This window comes from Fukomys damarensis, unplaced genomic scaffold (assembly GCF_012274545.1).
Source record: "Fukomys damarensis isolate Sample0158 unplaced genomic scaffold, DMR_v1.0_HiC HiC_scaffold_6, whole genome shotgun sequence".
Taxonomy (NCBI): Eukaryota; Metazoa; Chordata; class Mammalia; order Rodentia; family Bathyergidae; genus Fukomys; species Fukomys damarensis.
Genome location: NW_022900918.1, coordinates 15,249,266 through 15,271,131, shown reverse-complemented (window position 1 = coordinate 15,271,131; position 21,866 = coordinate 15,249,266). Strand labels below are relative to the sequence as shown.

The window sequence follows — 21,866 nt, the reverse complement described above, 5'->3', positions numbered from 1 at the left end:
CCCCAGTACCAAAAAAAAAAAAAAAATCTATTGGATCCATGAGATGTGTTTAATTCATGCTTGAATAAATTAACAATTGTCTCTACCTTTTAAATAAAGTCATTCTATAGTTCATTAGGACAAGTAAATTCAGTTTATTATATTAACAGCTGCTAATTGCTTCCAGTATTACTGCCTGGCTCACACTAATATTAATAACTATAATTTCTGCCATGTGTATGGGGATTTTTATAACTTATAGAGCACTTGAACACCTATGACTTTTAATCCTCAACACAACCATTTGGGATAAGATTTCTATCATACCCATTTTACAGATAAAGAAATCCATGCATATAGAAAGCATGCGACCCACAAAATATTATAGGGAACATCCTGGACTAGAAACCCAGGGCTTATGAACCCAAAGCCTGTGTCCTTTTTGCTGTCTTTCTGATAAATCATATATTTTGTGCAGTGAAGGCCTGTTTCTCAAGTGGTATTTGTGGTATGTGTCTTTATATACAGTACATTGATCTGAAGATATTCTTCCTCAAATGAAGATATCAGAATTATGACAAAGGCAGAAAATACAAGATTTAATAGGGCTGCAGGAGAGATAGATTGAAAGGGGAGTCCCATATTTGGAGCTTTGGTGCCTGCGAGTGTGATGCTATAGCTGATTAAACAGAAAATTCAGCGAACTGGGGAAAGTATAATTTTGGGATACAGAGAGGTTATGACTCACTGGATTCCCCCTTTCTTGTGTTTCTGGCTATAGATATCCACTTTGAGATAGAACTTTGATCTTAAATGATTAAGTGGCTTATAAACTCTGTCACATAAATGAAAATTAAACTTAGTTGTTTGAAGCCACTGAGACTTTGGTATAGTTAGTTAATACAGCACAATCTCTATCCTAGGTTACTCTGACTCACGGACACTGAGGAAAATGTTCCATAAACAGTTGAGCTACAGGCAGTTCAGATTCCTGGCTTCATACTGTAATGTCTTCCTCTTTTTCTCACTTTCTGATGACTGAGTACCCTGTCATAATTATGGTTTCTCACCCATCCAGACTTGGAAGTTTAAAAGACTTTTCCTCTAATTGTGGGTGGCAAAGAGTAGAAAGATCTGAAATCTGAATTAGAACTTCTGAGTTATAATCTTTACTCTGCTTCTTTGTGGCTGTGTTCCAGAGCAATAGAGCTAAATGAATAGATTTTAAATGATGTCACCACAAACCATAAGTATGTGAGGGGATAGATATGCTGATTACCCTGATTTGATGATTTCATAATAGAGACATATATTAAAACATGATATAGTACCCCATAAATATATATAATTATTATTCTTCAGTTAAAAAATAAAATAAAGATTAAAATTTTTTAAAAAGCTACCAGAAAAGTAACAAAATTTTAATATGCTATAGAATGTATTTATTAGTGTAAGAAAAGTAACAGTAAATACCAGTGCAAATATTTAAAAGCTAGTTATATATATTTAAAAATTAAGACATTGTTTAAAATTGCAAAATCAAAATGATGCAGAATTCAAGCCAAGGAATTTGCATCCAGACAATAGGAAAGATGTTTGAAGTTATCTCAGAAATCAGCAAGGCCCTATCCATCACAGGGTCAAAGGAACAAAAGTTTAAAAGTAGATCTAGTGTTAATCACATTTAGAAATAACAGCTCCCATTTATTGAGCACCTGCTATAGCCCAAGGTTGTGCTATATGCTTTGCAGACTTTACTTTCAATATAATAATGACTGCTATTACCTCTCTGGTCTTTAATGAGAACAAAATAGATTGTTGGGGATGGGGATTTAGCTCATTGCACTGCACCTGCTTTTCAAGCACACAGTCCTGAGTTTGATCCCTGGTAATGGAAAAAAAAAGAGATTGTTAATTTAAGAAAATTACAAAAAGCTTGTTCTAATGATGCATGTTTTGTTTATGACTTTACCCATAAGTGTGTATCTCCACAGTTACTAAATATTTAAAGTGATATTAAAAAGAATCATTCTAGGACTAATTCCTGGTATATTGAACCCATCATATCTGGAGAGTAACTCTGGGGGATCTGCGAAAGAGTAAGGCTCTACCAGGCCTGGACTTCGAGGATGCAAGGACTGGCCTGGGGCACAATCTTGAGGAAGCTATCACTGTTATTCTGTTATGATTTAGATCTAAAATGTCCCCCAAAGTCTCATATTTGAAGTGGGGCCTGATCTGAGGTGACAGATCACTCGGGGCATGACCTGGAAGGAAGGGTGTGTGTGTGTGTGTGTGTGTGTGTGTGTGTGTGTGTGTGTGTGAGTTGAGACAAGATCTACTATGTAGTTCAGGTTGGCCTTGAACTCACAGTGTATTCCAGGCTAGCCTCAAACTTATGACTGTTCTGCTTTAGCCTTCTAAGTGCTGGGATTACTGGTGTGCATCACCATGCCCAGCATAGAAGGGTATTTTTGTCCTATGTGCATCCTTTCTCTCTCTCTCTCTCTCTCTCTCTCTCTCTCTCTCTCTCTCTCTCTCTCTCTCTCTCTCTCTCTTTCTCTCTCTCCCTTTGCCTCACCCCTTTCTGGCTGTAATGAGGTAAGCAGCTTCCCTCTGCTGTGTACTTCTACTGTGCTTTTCTACCTTGAAGCCAGCCACTCATGCATAGATTGAAACTGTGATCCAAAATAAACTTATTTAAGTTGCTGGTGTTGGGTATTTTTTCCCAGCAGCTGGAAAGTGGCTAATACAGAAAACTGGTAATAACAGTGGACCATTGCTGTGAATGTACCTGATGATGTGTTTCAGAAGCCTTTGGAAGCTTGTTTGCGGAAAGAGTTTGGAAAAAGTTTAGCAATACAGACTAGTGAAGCACTAGAATGTAATGAGCAGTGCTTGATGTGCAATACTGGTCAGAGTTCAGAAGAACAGATAGGAATGTGGACAGTAAAGGCCAGACTCAGGAGGTTTCAGTGGGGAACAGAAACCTCACTAGCTATTGCACTAGAGGTCATCTGTGTTATACTCTGGAAGAAGACTTGTCTTCATTTTGCCTGTGTATTTAGACTTTGCATGAGACTGACATTAACCGTGGTGAAATAATTGATCTGGCAAAGGAAATTTCAAGGAGGCCCAACACTGAGGCTTTGGCATGGGAACTGCTGACTGCTTTTAGCCAGATATACCATGAAAATCAAGAACAAAAAGTAGAGGTAAGTTGAAAAGTTTGCATTTTTAGAAAGGAAATGTCTACAAATTTGGGATCACAAAGATTGTGGCTACTGAAAAGATTAGCACTAGAAAGAAGCCAAGGAATTTGCATCCAGACAATGGGAAAGATGTTTGAAGTTATCTCAGGAATCAGCAAGACCCCATCCATCGCAGGCTCAAACATATAAAAGTTTAATTTGAGAAGAGGGTACTAGAGTAGTAGTACCTAAGTAGTACTTAGTAGCTGCCTAAGTTAGGCTGCCTAGGGAATTGGTTCCCTAGGATTCATTTCAACATGCAACCTTCCAGACACTTAGAGATCACTGCAGCCATGGTCCAAAAGGGTCTACCTAATGCTAGGTAGTGATAGGCCTTACATCATCTATGTTGTGCTGGTTTTACAGGTATGCAGAATGTAAGAGCTATAGGGTCATGGAGGCATCTACTCAGATTTCAAAGGAAGCCTAGAAAGGCTAGCCATTTTCCCTTGAGAGGACAATTAATGAAGCTGAGAAAGTAAAAGTTTAAGTGCAGTGTAGATCCGAGGAAGTTGGAGGTGCCAAGAACATGGTATATCTGTTGAAAAAAGCCACAGGCAGTGTAGAAGCAGCCCAAGCGCAACCTTGCCAATGCCACAAAAGCAGGGTCACTCAAGCCCTTTGGAGTTCACACCTTGCCTCAAGCTGTCCTAGGTGCTTGACACAGAGTTCTAGGATGTAATCTTTGCCCTGCTTGTTTTTGGCCTTGCCTTTGTCCCATTCCTTCTAACCTTATTACTTCTTGAATGAGAATTTTTATCCTGTACCATTATATGTTGAAAGCAATTAACTTTCTTTTTCATTTTCACAGGAGCTCACAGCTAAGAGTTTGCCTTCAGTCTTGGAGGAAACACTGGACCTTTATTCAGCAATGATGGAATTGTTAAGGCTCTGATAACTCTCAGAGATAGCCCAAATGTATTTTGTATAGTGGAATGGACAGGGGTCTTTGGGGATCGGTGGTGGAATGTTATGGTTTATATCTAAATGTCCCCAAAACATCTTGTGTTGGAGGGTGTAGGTCACTGGCACTATGACCTTGAAAGTAATATTCTTGTCCTTGGCTTTCTGTCTCTGTCTGTCTCTGTCTTTGCCCCCCACCCCCTGCTCCTTCCTGGCTCTTGCTACCAGGATGTGAAAAACTTTACTTCGCTATACCCTTCCATCGCGCCTCTCTACCTCTCTCTGCCTTGGAGTCAGTTCAACATGCATGGACTGAAATAATCTTTCAATGATTAATTATTACAATAATGTTCTAAAATAAAATTTTCTTTTTTATGTTGTGGATGTTGGGTATTTTGTATCAGAAATGGGAAAGTGACAAGCACAGACTCTCACACCTTTGTGAGTACCTTCTTAAATGTTGCCCTCTGTGTGCTCATTTTCCTCCCTGTAGTCTGTGAGTGTTGTCTTCATTGCAGCTGTGCTGAAGGATTATAAAAGAAAAAAATTCCTTAAAGCATCCCTTTCTTACTTTAAATGTCATTTCCTTGGAAAGGCTTTCCCTAACACCCAGTGTAATGTCATCCTTGAGTTAGTCTGTTACATTGCTGTTTTATTGATCATTACATTCATCATTCACCATCATATTTACTACAAATGGATGGTTTTCTGTGTTTTGTAAGCCTCACGAAAATAGAGTTATTTTACCTATCTTTTGTTCACTACCTTAGTCCCAGTGCACAGTGTCTGGCATGTAATATATGCTCAAAGAGTACCCACATAAATGAATGAATAAATGAATTTATTTGTCAACATCTGTTGTAATATGTCTTATTTTCTTTGTATATGTCTGGCTGTATAACACCAGTAATTTAGGAGACTTTGCAGTTAATTTGGATAATTAGACTAGTCTTTCCACAAGTAACTGGAATAATTTATTTGACTACCTTATTCATATCTGTACAATGGTGGTATTTGTATACAGGAGTGACTTACCTAGTGAATTTCACATGCATGCTACACAAAAGATTATATTTGTAATGTGCTTATAGTCGCAAGATATAATTTGGTATTCTCAAAATATGTCACACTAAAGCCATAAAAATTTTTACTTTTGTGCAGGTTTTTGATGTCTTTACTTTCCATTTGCCCATCTAAATATTTTGAGAGTATGACTTTTGTTATTCCAACCTAGATAATTTTGGGGGATGTCATGTATGATCTTCATTTAAGAAACAGCTACCTATTTGTAAATAATCATTTTCCTCATATAACCACAGAAAAGTACCACGATTTTGCATCTCTTTATGTGAACTAGATCATAAAAGTACCAGAAAAGATCATTTACAGTGTACTGTACCAACTCAACTTCACACTGGGCCTCAACTACCTTGCTTTATTTAGCATTTACTGTACATGAAGGAGACACTATTCATATCCTTATTCTAAATGGAGGCACTAACTTATGCTTCTTCCCAGTCTCAGCCCTGGCACACAGGTGCTTAATTAAGAGAGTTTCCAAGTGGACTTTAGTCCTAGCTTCGTAGAGTTCCATCTTCTGAGGCTTCAGCCTAGGATCCTTGTCCTGTACAATTAAGACTTTAAACCAAGTGCCAGTGCAGGCCACATCTTTATTGCTGTTCTGAGCCACTGGTGCTCAGCAGAAGGCACAGGCACAATACATCTTTGTCTTCCCCCAGCTAATAACCTGGGGTGCAGTAGGTGGGGCTTGCCTTTAACATTTACCGCCGCTACATTTGTTTGTGCTGCATAAAAACCCTGCACTGGAGTGGCCCCTGTCATTGTTTTCAGGACTCTGACTCTCCTTACCATTCTCATCAGCCAAATTTATTTAAGGATGAAACTATTAGAAACACAATTGGTGAATTAATGTCATAGGGACTGCTGCTGGCAGCTCATCAATTTTTGATATGCCACTCAGACAAATGAAACATAAGCCACCCAGAACAAGGGGACCTTTTGACACTTCAAAGGAAACCCCTATGGGTGGTTTCCTCTTGAAGCTACACTAAACTGGCTCGATCTCCTCAGCTGGAAGCTGCCAATGTCTCATTAACCCCTAAAAAGGCCCTGCATGAGCTTTTCTTTTCAGCTATAATTATGCCATGCACTCCTGTTATGCTGCACGGATCGCAACACTGTCACCAGCACATTATAAACATTCACCCTAATTGAAAAGCAGATTAGACTCTTGTGTTAATTAGCCAAAAAGCCCGCCCTCTTGCATGCATTATGATTGCCTCTTAAATACTGAGGATGTTGAAATCCCTCAGAAAGACAAGGCAGACTTAATTGCAATAACCTGCAAATTAAGTTTAATTTACTTTAAATTTACCGGTTTAGCAAGCTCATTTGATGGTGTTAATGTTCTAGCAAATTAATTATCTGAATTAGTCATGCCTGGTGGAGTTTTGCAGCAGAATACATTGTACAGTGGCCTATTAATAACAGACAAACAGGACAGGATTAATGAGAAGATTATGCTCAAGTTCTTGAAAAAAAGGATCTAGCATGAATTCAAATATAATCACCAAAGTGCAAATACGGACCCAGAATATAAACAAACTGAGATTTATTGTACTCTATGGCACACCATCCAGGAGAAACAGTAAAACATGACCAGTGAAATATCAGGTAGAAAAAGCCCAAATCCATATACTCCTGTGGATCTCTCCCCACCGCAAACTGCTTCCTATCCGTGCCAGTATGTGAGTGTCATTCATGGTCAGCCACCGAATGCCTTCTACAAGCTGTGGGCTGCAGAGATGGAACCACAAAGTCAGTCAGACATAACTCTCCCTGGTTTATTCTGTTGCCCTTATAGCAGTTTATAAAGCTTGTAGATGCTTTCTAAAACTCATGTATATTCATCTCCCTGGCCATATCACAGACTATTAATCATAAATTATCTGAAATCATGATTATCTATGCCTTGATTCTCTTGGTCCCAGTAAAATCTGTCCAGATTTATGTGGGAAATTTGTCAAGCACATCGGGGGTGATGGTGGTGTTTAGAAGGATGGTCATGTAATGCTTGGGGAGAAATTTAGAGCATTACAACTTTTGAAGAATCTTCTAGACTCACCCCTCTGTAATGATAAGAAGTACATCTTATTCCTCTTTATATTACCCAGATCTTAAGACACAGCCTGAAACACAGTAGGGGCTTCAACACCTGTAGTTCTGAATGAACGTAATGTGAAATCAATGACAATTTCAGAAGAATTACTCAACCTGGAGACTATTATATGGTATCAGTCCTAACAAATGTGGAATCCCTCTGAAAATCTATGTCAGTATCTCCAAAGTTATAAATTGTTAGGCTCATTACGTTTGGTTCTGGTGAGAAACATACAGGCTCGCTCTCTCTCTCTCTCTCTCTCTCTGCCATTCATAACAGAAAGAATAACCTCTGGGTGGCAAACTAATGATCTTTGACTGGCTTGCAGTGAATACGGCCATGCAGTGATTGACTTCAACATGCCAGATTATTGATTGGGCTGGCAATGCCTAAGCCATCATTTTCTTGGAGCAGTTACCTGCTTTTGTCCTGATCCCATCCACAGCTGTCACACTGTGGTAAGCCATTGAAAGAGTCCACATTTGCATCCTTCATGTGTTTATGCTTCCCTTTTAAAAATAAAAAATGCTACCACTTGAAAGCCTGAATGGTTGATTCTGTTTTTTAAAAATTTATCTCATAAAAAGCCAAGGGTTCGGGTTTAGTTGAAAATGGAGAGAGACATGCAGAATATGTAAACTTGCTTTATGGGGCCTATTTAATTTGGGAGGAAAATAATGAGAATAAAAATTGTTTCAATATGTTTTCTGTATCGTGCCCATATATCACACAGCTCTTTTCTGGAGTCATATTTGCTGTTTGGGTGGTTTGGTTTTCTTTGTAGTTTTTGTTGTCATTCTCTGTTGAATTGCAATTTGCAACAGTAAATGAAACTGGCACAAAAACAGGTGTTATTAAAACTGGGCAGGAAAAGGACAATAACAGCATAATTTCACTTTAAAGGCCGATATGTGTATGGTTGAAATGACTTTGGTTGGAACCCATAGGGAACAGAAAATGCACCATAAAGAAAATGGATTTCAGTGACACATAAACAAAAGGAAAATGACTAATATATTTACATATAACATGTGGTGTATTCATTGCACACCATGGTGACAGAACTGTTTATTTCATTTATAATTGATACAGCAAACCTTATTAAATGTGTAACTAGTTTGCCAGATGATAATATACTAGGCAGATTAGGCTTCCATTATAGAATATCATTAACGAGAAAAGATTTTCATCTGTGAGATAACTTTTTGCAGTCTTTTCTTTCAGTAATGTATGTTGGAATAGAATCCTGCACTTATGAATCACAGTGACACTGGGAAGAAGATGGCCATGAATGTCTGGATAGGAGAAGAGAGCTCATTGACCATCATAAAAGACCCCCCGCTCTTTTCTGGTGTTCTCTAGAAAATGAGTGTTAAGTACATGTAAAGGAGAGCAAGTTGATTCATACAAACTTCAAGGTAATTTTAGAGATTCTAGAAAAATTTTTTTCTGGTAAATAATATTCTATCAATAGTCAGAAACACCCATATTTGGGACCAGATAGAGATTGGTTCAGAGGCCAGAGAATTCTGTTGTTAGGAGAATGACTTTATCATCTCCCTTCAAATGAGCCATCGGGTTGGAGGCTTTAAGGAGGCTCCATCACTAAGGTGCAATACATTCAGTGCAGGCTGCAAGCAGTGTTGAAGTAATAATCCTCAGGGTAGTAACAGGACAGAATGTTTACATTCCAACTCTGTAGCACTCATATCTTCTCCTGTGCACCTGTTCCTCTTCTACCCACAAGGCTAACTATCCTCATTCTCATGATTCATTTCTGGAATAAGAAAAGTAAACCCCACCTCTAGGATTTTCCTTCTTGCAGTGTTATCAAACGAGGATTAAACATTCAGAATGTCTTGTTTCAAGGTAGGTGAGGGGTAATTATGAGGGGCAGCAGGGTTTGCGGGGAGGTGAAAGTGATGTGGCAGAGAAATGCTTTTAAACAATAAAATGCATTTTATTTTCAAGCCTGAAGCTGTCAGGCTTCATTTCAAGTAACTTATCCTGACAGTTCATAGCTACTCTTAAAAACTGGGTGAAGAGCTTTTGCAATTGCAAACTAGTGTGATAAAACATGAAAATACTATATTCAGGTAAAGTGGAAATAGCCGTTCGGCCTGGTGTAGTTACACAGAAACCCTTTGCTCTCTAAATTAATGTATAGCACAAATATCCTGCCTGTGACACCCTAGCTGTCCACTTAATATAAGTCCTTCCAGTGAGAACTGTGACATAGTGCATCAAAGCATTAGCGAGCATTCCAAACCTAAAGTCAGATAAACTTGAATGTTCAAAAAGGCATCAGAAGATTTGAATCATAATGTTGCCAATAACAGTGGAAAAATGTAAAGAAAATGAATTTATTCAGTCTCTATTCTTTGCCCCCGCCAAAGCTAAAAATGATGGTTTTCATTTCTGCTTTGTTTAATTTTATTTTTGCAGGTATTCCTACTTACTAGTTTCATAATTGCCCACGTGTGGTTACTCAAAGCTGATCAACACTAATCACCTGTAGAAGAGAAGATATTGGTAAAACAAAAACAAAACGTATCCATTTTGTTTAACCACCTCTGAGCTTCATTTTGTCCTATGCTGAAAACAGAGATACAAAGGTGAATAAGAGGGGCACAGTTCTTGTCCTTACAAAATTACAATCTACTGTGCGAACAACTGATTACTCGTGGGAAATGTTTATGCAAAGTGGAATCACTACCTGAAATGATAGCAAAGTTGGCAGTGGCAAATGCTAAAGGGGATGTTGCATCATCTGCACTAAGAACATTAATTATGTAGACTGTGTACTGTCTCCATTGAATAACCGGAAATCTTGAGTTTGAAGTTCTGCAAAGCGGAGAGGCAGAGAACGATGGGCTGAGCTGTGCCCCTTCCATCCATATTGTCGTCCTAACTCCCCAGCCCCAGGCCTCTCAATGTGACTGTATTTGGAGATCAAATCTTTAAGGCAGTGACTGAGCTTAAAGGAGACAGTGAGGTGGCTTCTCACCCAGTGTGACCGGTGTCTTTGCAGGAAGAGAGGAGGACACAGACGTACACAGAAAGGAACCATGCAAAGACAGAAGGAGAAGGCAGCCAAAGAGAGAGGCCATAGAAGATCCCAATGCTACTGACTCCTTGGCCTCAAAATTCTGGCCTCCAGACTGTGAAAAACAAGGGGTGTTCTTCAAGCCACTCGGCTTTTGGTGCTTTGTTGTGGAAGCGCTAGCAAACTAATGTACTTGGAGCTAGGCTGCCCATGTGAGGAGAAGTGCCCCTGCCTCTTTCTTAGTCACAGAGTAAATGATGGCAGTGGTTTTTATGTGGGAAAAGTGGAAGAACACGGACATCTTTTCTTTTTCGTTCCGATAATTGTATTGAGGCTCAAAGAGACTATAAGTGAAATTCATTTAAATCAAAAATGAGAAACTTGTTTGGCTGCAATGCATTTTAATAATCTGTTCTTCAAGAATTATTCCTGAAAGATCAGTGGAAAAAAGATTTTTAGGACCCAATATATTTGGAAATACTGCATCTGCTCTCTTCTTAGTAATTCACACAACCAATCAGCATGTTAACAATACTAGATGATACTATACTTACAAGGACTCTTTAATTGTGTTAAATCTGATATTTACCTTTACCAAATATCTCCTTTCACCAGAAAATTTCTTTTCCTGTAATAGCTCTTAAAATCTACTACAATGAGGATTCTGTTGAAAATCATTTCACCAAATCCTCATGCATTAGTATCAGTACTCTTATGTACATTGCTGCATTGAAATGAAATTTTATTTTGTCAATAAGGTACTGATATGATTATTAGTTCATGAATATATTGGCCTAAGTGATTCTCAAACTGATGACACACGCTATTCTTGCTGGCCGGACTTTCTTAACTGATGTTCATATTTCAAAGTCTTTCTCAAATTTCCCTTTCTTCCTGCAGGCCTTCCTCATCCCTACCCCTCCTCCTCCTCACCACGAGACATAATTGATCACACCACTTTTTTGAATTGCACGCTGGTAGGTAAAGTTAGTGTCATTTTGTCTTGTACTTATTTAATTATGTTTCTCTTCCTAGACCATGAGCGTCTCAATCCTTTTCTGTCTTTGTCACAGAGCAGAATGTCTGACAAGTGGTGAGTACCATTGACAGGTGGCACGGTGAGTCACAGTCTCATTCTGTGTCCAGTCCTCTAGTATTATCGAGCCCGGCCATACTATCTTGTTTACCTTTTGAATCATATTAATCATGCAAAAAAATTTCTATTCAGTAGAAAGTTCTAGGAAAAAGTATCAAGTCCTTTGAAATATGAAAATCACAACAGTACTGTGAATCCTTTGGAGCTAGCAATAATTATTTCTTGAATAATAATACTTCCTACTTCTTAAGTACTGGTTAGGAGCCTGGCATGTGCTACATGCTTTACATACACTGTTTCAGTACAACAGTGACTGCTGCTGCTTCTGTGTTGCCTTTACCTCCAAACAAGAGCATAAACAGCACTGAAGACACAAACAGAGCAGAGAACAATCCACACTTGAGATTTCCCAGATGAGCAAGTTTATGACTGATCTTATGCCTCCACAGGAGGAAAATAACTTGACTTTTTTATTGTTTGTCAGTGCAATTGACTAAGAGAGGAAAGAAACCCTGAAAAGGTAAGAAAGTACATTTCCTCATTCCTTTATTTATTTACTGATTCTTTTGCTTCATTATTAGAAAACAGTGAATAAGACATTGTCTTGTAGATCTAGAATGGATACAACAGGAAGTTACTTATCAGTAAGCTCCGATTCTTTCTTTCCTCTAACTCTCACCATCTAACCTACTAGCAGGTCCCATCACCTCTGTCCTGTCATATCTCGTTACAGTCCGTCTTGACTGCCACCAGCGTATGCCACGCTGTCCCTGAGACCTGCAGGACTCTCCTCAGCTTTTCTATTTTCCTTCACTCTTGTGGCACTGCAGACCACTTTGCATAGAGTAACTACAGTGACTTCTTCAACTGTAAATTATGTTAAGCATCTTTGCTTAAAAACTCTCCAGTTATTTTACAGTTCACTCTTCATGTAAAAGTCGTACACCTTATTAAGGTTTACAAGGCCCTCTTGATCTGTTTTCTACCTGCCTTTCAGACATTATTTGTATGTTGCTCATTTTTTACTTTGTGTTTTAAGCAAGCTTGTTCTTTTCTCAGGGCCTTGGCATTCATAGTACTTTCTCCCTGGAAATTTCTTCCTTGGGTTTTTTTGCTTTGCCTGTTCCTTCTGAAATATTAACACCACAGATCAGAGTTACCGAAATTAGCCTTCTTTGGTTATTCCACTTACTTCATATATACATAATTTTTACAACACTTATGAGCATCTGAAATTATCTTGGCTATTTGTTTTCTTCTTTCTATCTTTTTCTGTTAGTAGGGACATTCCACAAAGCCAGGAACTTATTATCTCATTATTAATGGCATTATCCAAGGTGCTAGATCAGTGTCTAACCTATAGAAAATATTAATTAAATTCTTTTTTGTTGTTGTTGTTGTTGTTTTGAGACAGGGTCTCACTATGTAGTTGAGACTGACCTGTAACTCACTATGTAGCCCAGGCTGGTCTCGAGCTCACAGTGATCCTCCTGCCTCAGCCTCCCAAGTGCTGGGATTACAGGCATGTGTCACCATGCCCAGCATAACTAAATAATTTTTAAAGGATGCAAGAATGAAGAAATTCCTCGTGATCCTTGACAGACTCTGGTCAGTGGAAATAATGCAGTGGTCAGTCTTAGAACAATGACAAGAGAATGTTCTTATCCATTTCTTGTATCTCCCCTAAGTTAATGGTCACTGAATATCAAACTAGTAATTTATACAATGATTACTGGAAACGATATTGAAGGAAAACAGTTTTACTCATAGGCCTCCTGTAGTGAGACCACTAGATCCTATGCATTGAAACTGCATTAGAGGTGAAAATAGTTTCTGATTTGGATGCTTGAGATATTCAACCCTTTCCACATGGCTTATGATAGTCAAAATATGGACTCTGTTCTATCCTGGAATTAACAACAGAGTGAAGTTCTGGTCCAGCAGTGTAGAACTCCTGCCGAATCCACAGGTGAAGAGAGGTGGACCAAGGGATGGAGGCCCTGGAAGTGTTGCAGAGCAAAGCAGGTAAAATGCCAGCTTTTATACCTTGCCTGTGGCCTGGATTCTAGGAAGTTGCAGCCCAGAGCCCACTGGGGAATGTGCATCTATTGTCACTTTACATGCTGAAATCCTTCCTCCACTAGATTCAGTGAGAAAAATCATAAAGGTTTTATATTACAGTACAAGAAAGAATCACATGCTGTAATCGATCCACCATGGGACTCAGCCGAGGAAATCACTGCAAGATCCAGCACCTTGTGAGGGAAGACATGAGAGACATATGAAAGATTCTGGGTATAAAGCACCCAGAACAAGCCTGGCACTCAACCTGTCACTCCCGCTCTTTTCCCTCCTGCATCCTTTTCTTTTGGAGCTAGATATAGGAGATGGCAAAGATAAAGATTTTTTTCCTCCTATAATTGGTATGAACAAAATGAGGATTTCTTTTGCAGTGGTTTTCAAGTAAAGGAAATATATTTGAAAAAGCTCAAAGTTAATACTTTTACTTCCTAACATATAAGATAACTCATTTTATAGCAAAAGCAAGGATCATGATTATATAGAACTTATCATTATCCAATCATTTCCTAATAAACTTAAGAGCTGTAATATCTCCAGTGTTTACAACAACAAGCACTTATTAAGTGCTAATCAAAGATCTTTTTTTTTTCTGATGGCATAAAAGGAGGAAGAAATTTTTATTATTCTTAGATGAAGCAGACTGGTGGGCAGATATTGGGTGTGTTTACTCTTGGAAGAAGGAGCATGAAATTTAATTTCCTCTATTATTAGTGCACTATGATTATTTATGATTATTATTGTTGTTATTACTATTATTATTTCTTCAAATGTGCTGCATTTCCTAAGCATTTTCTACATAATCTTCACAGCACCCTTGTGAGTCAAGAGCTATTCCTTACTTTATTGCTAGAAAAATTATATCATAGTGTGTTTAAATAACTTGCCTTCTCCCTCTACCAATTTGTGTCTGACCCAAGATTAAAGCAGTAATTTCCTGGCTCTAATCAAATGGGCCACCTAAGGAAAACATATATGTTCAAAGAGAGGGTGGATAGGCTACAAATATCAGGATTTGGGGAGGAAATAGAAAAGCTAATGCTAAAGTTTTTAAATAGTGACAATGAAGAACAAAAATAACTCCTGGCTTCATTATCTCAGAAGTAAAGACCAAGGTGAATGCTCAGTAATGACATAAAATGAAAACATGATTATTGTAATATGAAAAACGAAAGTGCACTCATCCTCACTAGACACAGAGTTAGGATGAAACAGCTAGGCTGTAAGTCTACTGCTATTTATAATTTACCTTTTCCTAAGCTATGTTTTTGAGGTGTGATTGACATGCAAAATGCTGTACAGGTTTAAAATGTACAACTGGAGCTTGGAGGTAGATGTGCATCTGTGAAACTCTGACCACAGTCTATGCCATAAACTTACCTATGTCCTCCGAAAGTGCCCTCCATTTTAAACTTGAATATTATCATTAGTTTTAGTGATATAAAATATCTAATGTGACATGCACCCTCTTATGATGGTTGTCAGGGGCTGAAGGGAAGGGGAAAAGGGCAAGAATTAGTCAAAGGGCACAGAGTTTCAGTTACATAAGATAAATAAGTTCTAGAGCTCTACTATACACGTAGAAAAGAACCTGTATTTAATAATATTGTATAATATACTTCAAAATTTGCTAAGAGGGTAGATCTTACGTTAAAGCTAAAAATATTTAAATCAGCAATTCTAGCCAGAGGTACAGAGAAAAGGACGATGTGTTCCAAGGATACTAGAAGGCCGTTTTGGGACCTGACATGAGTTTAGTGAGCCATCCCCCTAAAATTTCCCAAATCCCCTCTAGTCTCACTGTCCTGAGCTAGTAGACGCATTGGTAAGTTCCAGTGCCTGCTCAGTTTCTCTTGCTCACTGGCCATGACTTGACCATCTTGAAATCCAGCCTCAGCGTGGAGTTGATGGTGTGTTAACTGGTACATGAAGGCAGGGCTTGTTTCTCATCCCCACGGGTATGTGCCACTGGGTATTAAAATGACACAGAGCAATGACACAATGTGGGGAGGGCCAATCCGTTTGCTGTGTCTCCAAGAAGAGGAAAACTAATGATAGAATAGCCTGGTATTATAAGACGTATTACGATTAATTATGAATTAATTTAATTAAAATTAATTTTCCATGGTTTCTGGCTATTTGAGTTCTATGAAATTCATAACACTGGTCTTTTTCCTGTTCCCTAAATAGGACCATAGAAGTTTTTCATGATCTTTCAGCCTTTATATCTTTTCCTTAGTTACTTTCTCAGGATGCATGTTTGTTAATGCCATTCCTCATTTCAGAGAATGAAACATCTCTGCAAGAAAGTATAGAACACAGCTCAGGATTTTTTCTTTTTTGGTGTTAAATGATCCTGTGGGGTTTATGCCCACCTGTCTCCACACACCCTGATTTTAAGAACGGTGGACAAGTGGGAAGGGTAGAGGAAAGGAAATAAGGGAAAAGAAAAAAATAGGAGAAAATGAAAATATGGAAACAAAGTGTATGTAATTAGGGAAGGGTGGAGGGGGTGAAGGGAGCGCAGGGGTATGGGGAAAAATGAGAACCAAGACCCGTCATGTAAAGGTACAACATCCCAGTGATGAATGTAACTGTACCATATGCCTAAAAAGTACCAATAAACTCAATGAGAGGGGAAAAAAAAAAAAAGAATGGTGGACAAACCCGGTGCAGAGAGCAAGCTAGATTCATTTTCTTTCTCCTCTGCTTAGTGCAGCCTCTGATGCACCTTAGTGAAGTGAATAGATAAGTGAGACACACAGGGCAGTTGCTCGACCATGCCGCATCTCCTGTCCCTCTCTCGCGATGTGTTACCCACCTGGAAAGCTCTTTCTGCCATTTTCCACTTCATCTTCACATATTACAGCCCTAACTTTCCATCAGCCAGGGTCAGATTATAGCTTCTAGTAAGACAGTCCCAGATGATAAAGTTCATCTTTCTGCCCTGTTTTCTAGATCCACCTTTTGGATATTACTTTTGTGGTTCTTCATTTCGTCCTAGATTATAGTTTCTGACATGTTTTTATCCCGTAGAATGTGGGTCCTGAGAGGTAGAAGCAGTATTTTACTAAACGCTTCATAATCCAAAATACTTCAGCACGAAAGGATTTAAGTATATTTCAACTAGCTAAAATCCTCCCTTTCCGCATTCACCTTTTGTATTCTGCAACTTTTCTCTTTAATTCTTCCATTTTCTTAATTTTTTCCTTGCTGTCCTTTTTTTATTTTTATTTTTCAAAAGTGTTATTTTTAAGAGAATTTTCTCACATAAGACTCATACCTCTTTTCTACTCTTTCTCACCTCTTTAACTGAATCATACAAGCCTGACCTTAGATTCTTTTCTTTCTCACAGGCCACAACCCCTCTGCACTTTTTCCTCAGTTGATACCATGACAGCAGTAAGAATGACTATTCTGGATACAGAAGAGTGAGGAATATATACGAAGATGGTGTCTTTGGGAATGAGAATTCATGAAACATAACAAATAAAGTATAACCTTGGCATGATATACACACACTGTAATCCCTGCATGCTGGGAGGCTGAGACAGGAGGGTTGGAAGTTCAAGCTCAGCCTGGGAATATTAGTAACTTAGGGAGACACTGTCTTAAAATAAAAAGTTAAATAAAAAGGGGCTAGGGCTATAGCTCTGTGCAATAGCCCTGTTTCAAACTCCAGTATTGGAAAAGATAAAAATAAAAAAGGAAGGGAGGGAGGAAGGGAAGAAGGGAAGGAAGGGGAAGGAAGGGAATAATGAAAGAAGAGAGAGAGAGAGAGAGAGAGAGAGAGAGGAGCAGATGTGTCTCTCCAAGGAAAATTCTCTGTACTTGGCTTCTGCTATTATTATTATTTTTTAATTAATTTTATTGGTACATTTAAAGTATATAATATAATGACATTTATCATTAAAAATTTTCACCTTTACATAATCCGTCTTGGTTCTTATTTTCCCCCACTCCCCTGCCCTCCCTTCAACCCCTCCACCCCTCCCTATCTACAAAGACTTTGTTTCCATTTTTTATTTTACTCATATTAATTCCATTCCCTTCTTTCTGCCCATATTATTGAGGCAAACCTTTTCTTTGAGGAGGCCTTACAGGCTCTCTCTCTCTCTCTCTTGCCAAGTGTGCTCAGAAATCTCCAGACCACCATGTGGGAAGAACGAGAGGATTAGTTGGCTGACACCCAAGGGTGCCTGGAGTGGGGAATCACGTGTGAAAGGACTGGGAGAGTGGGTCAGAGTCAAGCCATAGTTCAGGCAGCAAAAAGACTGTGAGCCAGGCAGGCAACGAAGAGCAGGGAGCGTGCTGAGATGTTTCCCTGCTCCTCCACACTGAGGCTGAAAACAGAACTATGGCAACAGTGGGCCGTTTATGTACATCCATATTTTCCCGTCTGGCCAGCTCAACTTCCCTTTCTCCTCACAGTACTAAGATTTCTCCTTTTACTGTGTGTTTTCTTCACGTTGTCCCCTACCCTCAGGAAAGCAATTCTTTTCGTCATCACAGTAATAATTTTATGTGAGGATCTGAATTTCTCAGCTCTTTGGTTTTATATCCAAGTTTATCTGAATCGTGTCCTCAACTGCTTCCACTCCTGTGAGGAAGTGGGAGAGGCCATGACTGAAGGGGAGCTTGTGTTAGATTCCACCTTGGAACACTGCTCCAGTGTGGGGATCATGAGTATTGGTTGTAAGTATTGTTAACTCTAGTAACTCCATATGTGTTAAGTTTCTCCAGTTTAGCAGGTAGAGTGTTTCCTTTGTGGAATTCCTAAAAGTTACAGTTTCTTGTCTCTGACCTTTAGGTGTGTGGTTGTCCGGGTTACTACTACTCACGGTGGGTTGTTTTGGTGAACCTGTTTGCTCTTTTCCTGTGTGACCTTTCAGTTACTATGGTAAACCCATCCCATAATAGTTTGTGGGTTTTTTTTGCTTTAAAAGGCCGGTGCTTGCCGCCAATAAACGCCGCCTTGATCAGACTCTTGTCTTGGCGTCCTTCTTTTCTCTCTGCCCCATCTCCACCCCGCTGCTCTTTCAGGTTTGAGACACTGCTGGACAGTGCTCTGCGTCGCCGGCTCGCGACACTCCAGGAGTGGCATTTCCCAGGACTCACTCCGTGGCCCTGAACAAGGCCGGCTGGTGAGCTAAGGCTGCCTGTTCGAAACTAACTATAGTAAAGGATATAGCTGCTGAGACAGGAAAAGAGAAATCAGCTTCAGAGGGATTTAGTCACTCACTTTTGAAGCTGAGTCACAAGACAGGTAGGAAGCCTTCTTAACAGCTTAAAGCAGCCAGGAGATCAAAATGCCAACTTCTTTTGATACCACAATTGAAGGAGGACAATATTCGAGACTCACCTTTCCCTTAATAACTCAAGATTATAAAAGAATAAGAGAAGAGTACGGTTAGCTACTTCAAAAATCTAAAGTATCAGATAATGTCCCTTAGTTTTTATTATTTTATCTTTTTAATCAAACATTCAATTTCTATGTCTTTATGTGACCAATGTGTTCATGGTAAACCTTAGAGTGCTAGGTTCTAAAATGTGCCAGGTGGAATGAGTCCTACCATGTAATGCAACTATATTTGCAGGTATTACAAGTGCATGGCAGTGTAGATCCTAAGTTATACTGGACCTTCAAACAAAAGTTTATCTTGAATAGTGGGAAAATTGTATTATCTTGTCCCCTTTTCCAGTTGGCATAGACCGAAGACCATTCAAGAGAGGCAAAGCATTTCCACACCTTCTATGCATCAGCAAGTCTATGGTCAACCTGAGCTTTCCAGAAAATTTTCTCTGGCCCACAGCCAGGGATTTGAGCACCCACATTTTATTATCTGGGCCACAGACTAAGGATTGAATGCTGTTAGCCAAAGTAGATTCTCTATATATTGCTTTTTCCCCTTTTCCCATAGGCAAATCCATCTTGGCTTTGTACATGAAAATTGGCAATAAGTAAAAGTCAAGAATAGATAGCCTCAAGTATCCTGGTATCCTGGCCCTGCTTAGTTTGAAAAGCTGTAGGAGCCTGAAGTTGCTGTTCTCCTGGATGGGCAGGATGAGGTCTCACTCCTCAAAGTCTTATCTCCATCTTGCTCCCTTCCAAGTTGTGCTTCCTCTCACTTGCTCGTGGTACCTTTCCTGACGCTGCTGCTCGTGGCAGCCTCTTTTGTGTCTCCACCTACTCTGCCTGCACTGACCTCGGTAACAACATGTAGCACATGGTCTGCAGATTACTTGGTTATATAGCATTGCTTTCTAGAAGTTTCATAAGGAGAAATTCCTTGTCTTTAACTAGATCTACTATTCAGAGCAATATTTGTGACTCATTATGTGAGATCTCTTATTTTAGGAACTTAGAACTGGAAAGTAGTTAATATCTAACTGGTTGAGTCAAATTCTGTAACACTATGGGTATCTTAAGAAGCTATCAGCTAACATTTTAAAAGTGGAAACTTTTGATTAAAGATACTTAAACAAAAAAAGATACTTTAAAAGATCCCAGTAACATATTCAAAGAATATCAAGATTTATTCTTAATTATAAATGTAAAGAAATGAAATGCAGCATAGTATTGACTTTGTACTCTTTGATCTGCACTTGCCTTTTCTTTTGAAATGTGGTTGAATAGTGAAATAGCATGTAGTTGTACTTGCAGTGATTATAGTGCTGTCTTTCTCATTTTTGGTACCGGGAATTGAATTTACGTCCTTGCTGGTGAGGCAGGTGGTGGCATCACTAAGCTAAATCTCCTGCCCCCTGTAGTGATTATAAAAGCATTAGATAATGCTTATTTACAGCAGGTAGTACTGTCCTAGGTGTTTTTTTCATGTGTTTTCTTCCCAGTAGCTTTGGGAACAGATATTGTTAACATCCCATTAGTCAGATGAAGAGATTGGGTTTCAGGAAGATGATTTGCTAAAGGTCACCCATCCAACAAGAAGAACTAAGTTTGTACCCAAAAACTGAGGTCCAACTCTAACTCTTAATTGTTGATCCCTACAACATTTCCTTTATCACTAGGTTAATTCTTGCAAAATTAAGTTGAGCTCCTTTGTGTGTTATAGTTGGCCTTCACCATGGATGTGTAATCTTCCTATATATTACGATGGTGAGCTTTCACTTAGTTCTGCTACCCTGACAGAACCTGGCCATTGCCATTTTAGAATAGGTCGTGTTGGGGTTCACAGAGTAATGCAATTATGGGTTACATCCCATATGCAACCCCTATGTACTGCATCCCTACTATGTGCTCTGTAGGGCAGTGCTGAAATGCAGACCAAGCCTGTTAGGTGCATGATATTTCATTTTGACACATGGAGTTATAGACTAAACAAATGGAGAAACGATAGAGGCAGACAAACAACTGATTTACTTTTAGCTTTGTCCCCTGGGACTCAGGGAATTATTCCCTGATGTATAATATGGCACAGTCTTTATCTCTGGGTTTTAGCACTAAATTAAATCCAGAACAATAATGGTCTCCAGAAGTTATTTTGTGACTATCTAATGCTTTACAAGACATAAATTTGTGTTCTGGTGAATTCTAGAAATTTTCCTGCACAAGCTTCTAACATCTATATGCTTTCTTAGAGGAACTTTTTAAAAATGTTGATAGCTTTATCAGAAATATTTCCTCCAGTCTGTACTGAAAATATGGAAAAAGCTTCAATTCCCTCTATACACATGAGAAATTTCTCCTCTTGTTGTGATATCAAAAAGCAATGTTGAATTTACTTAGCAAAACACCAAGTAAACGAAGAGGGCCACATACACAGCCTATAAAACCAGAAGCACAGCTTGAGCAATTAACCCTGTATTTCAGGAACTAGTCTAATGATAAAAGAACCATTTTCAGTCAATGGTAGGAGAATTTTCCCATTGAAGGGGCTTTACAGTGCAAGAGGTAAGAGAAACTCAAGCCGCACTGCTGAGCCCATCACTTACTACCTATGTAACTGTGGGCAATGGTATCGGCTCTCTCTGCATCTCAATCCTTTAGCTCTGATTTGTGGATCATGATAGTAACACCTCACAGGGCTCTTGTGAAGAGCAAATGAGCTGATATATGTGAAGGAGGTAGGGTAATGGGACATAACAACACTGGCTATTATTTCTGGAGTAGAGTATAGAGAGTTACACTTCACAGTGTATGCAAAACTGCTCCTAAGACTCCAGTTTTACAACTCTCATCAGTGACTTAGAAATATTCTGTATCTATTTGTCATTGTCTGGGGTGCCAGGCACCCAGCAAGTTGCTGGGATACAGACTGGAGGAAGCCAGAGTTTTTATTTTTGAGCGATCTAACATCTAGGGAAAAAGCA

At 39.0% G+C, this 21,866-nt stretch overlaps 3 long non-coding RNA genes across 3 annotated transcripts in view; 2 read left to right on the top strand and 1 right to left on the bottom strand.

Moving 5' to 3' along the window:
* The window catches only part of LOC117285127, a 176,590-nt gene extending 167,346 nt beyond the window's left edge, over window positions 1–9,244 (top strand). Inside the window, exons 2-3 of the long non-coding RNA XR_004516101.1 lie at window positions 7,594–7,772; window positions 8,539–9,244. This is a non-coding gene — a long non-coding RNA (uncharacterized LOC117285127). The remainder of the gene's footprint in view (window positions 1–7,593; window positions 7,773–8,538) is intronic.
* The window catches only part of LOC117285126, a 145,121-nt gene that overhangs the window by 36,774 nt on the left and 86,481 nt on the right, over window positions 1–21,866 (bottom strand). The window lies entirely within an intron of this gene.
* LOC117285125 lies at window positions 11,143–17,236 on the top strand. Its single transcript, XR_004516099.1, has 5 exons — window positions 11,143–11,337; window positions 11,434–11,453; window positions 11,941–11,976; window positions 13,380–13,481; window positions 16,892–17,236. It is a non-coding gene; the product is annotated as an uncharacterized LOC117285125 (long non-coding RNA).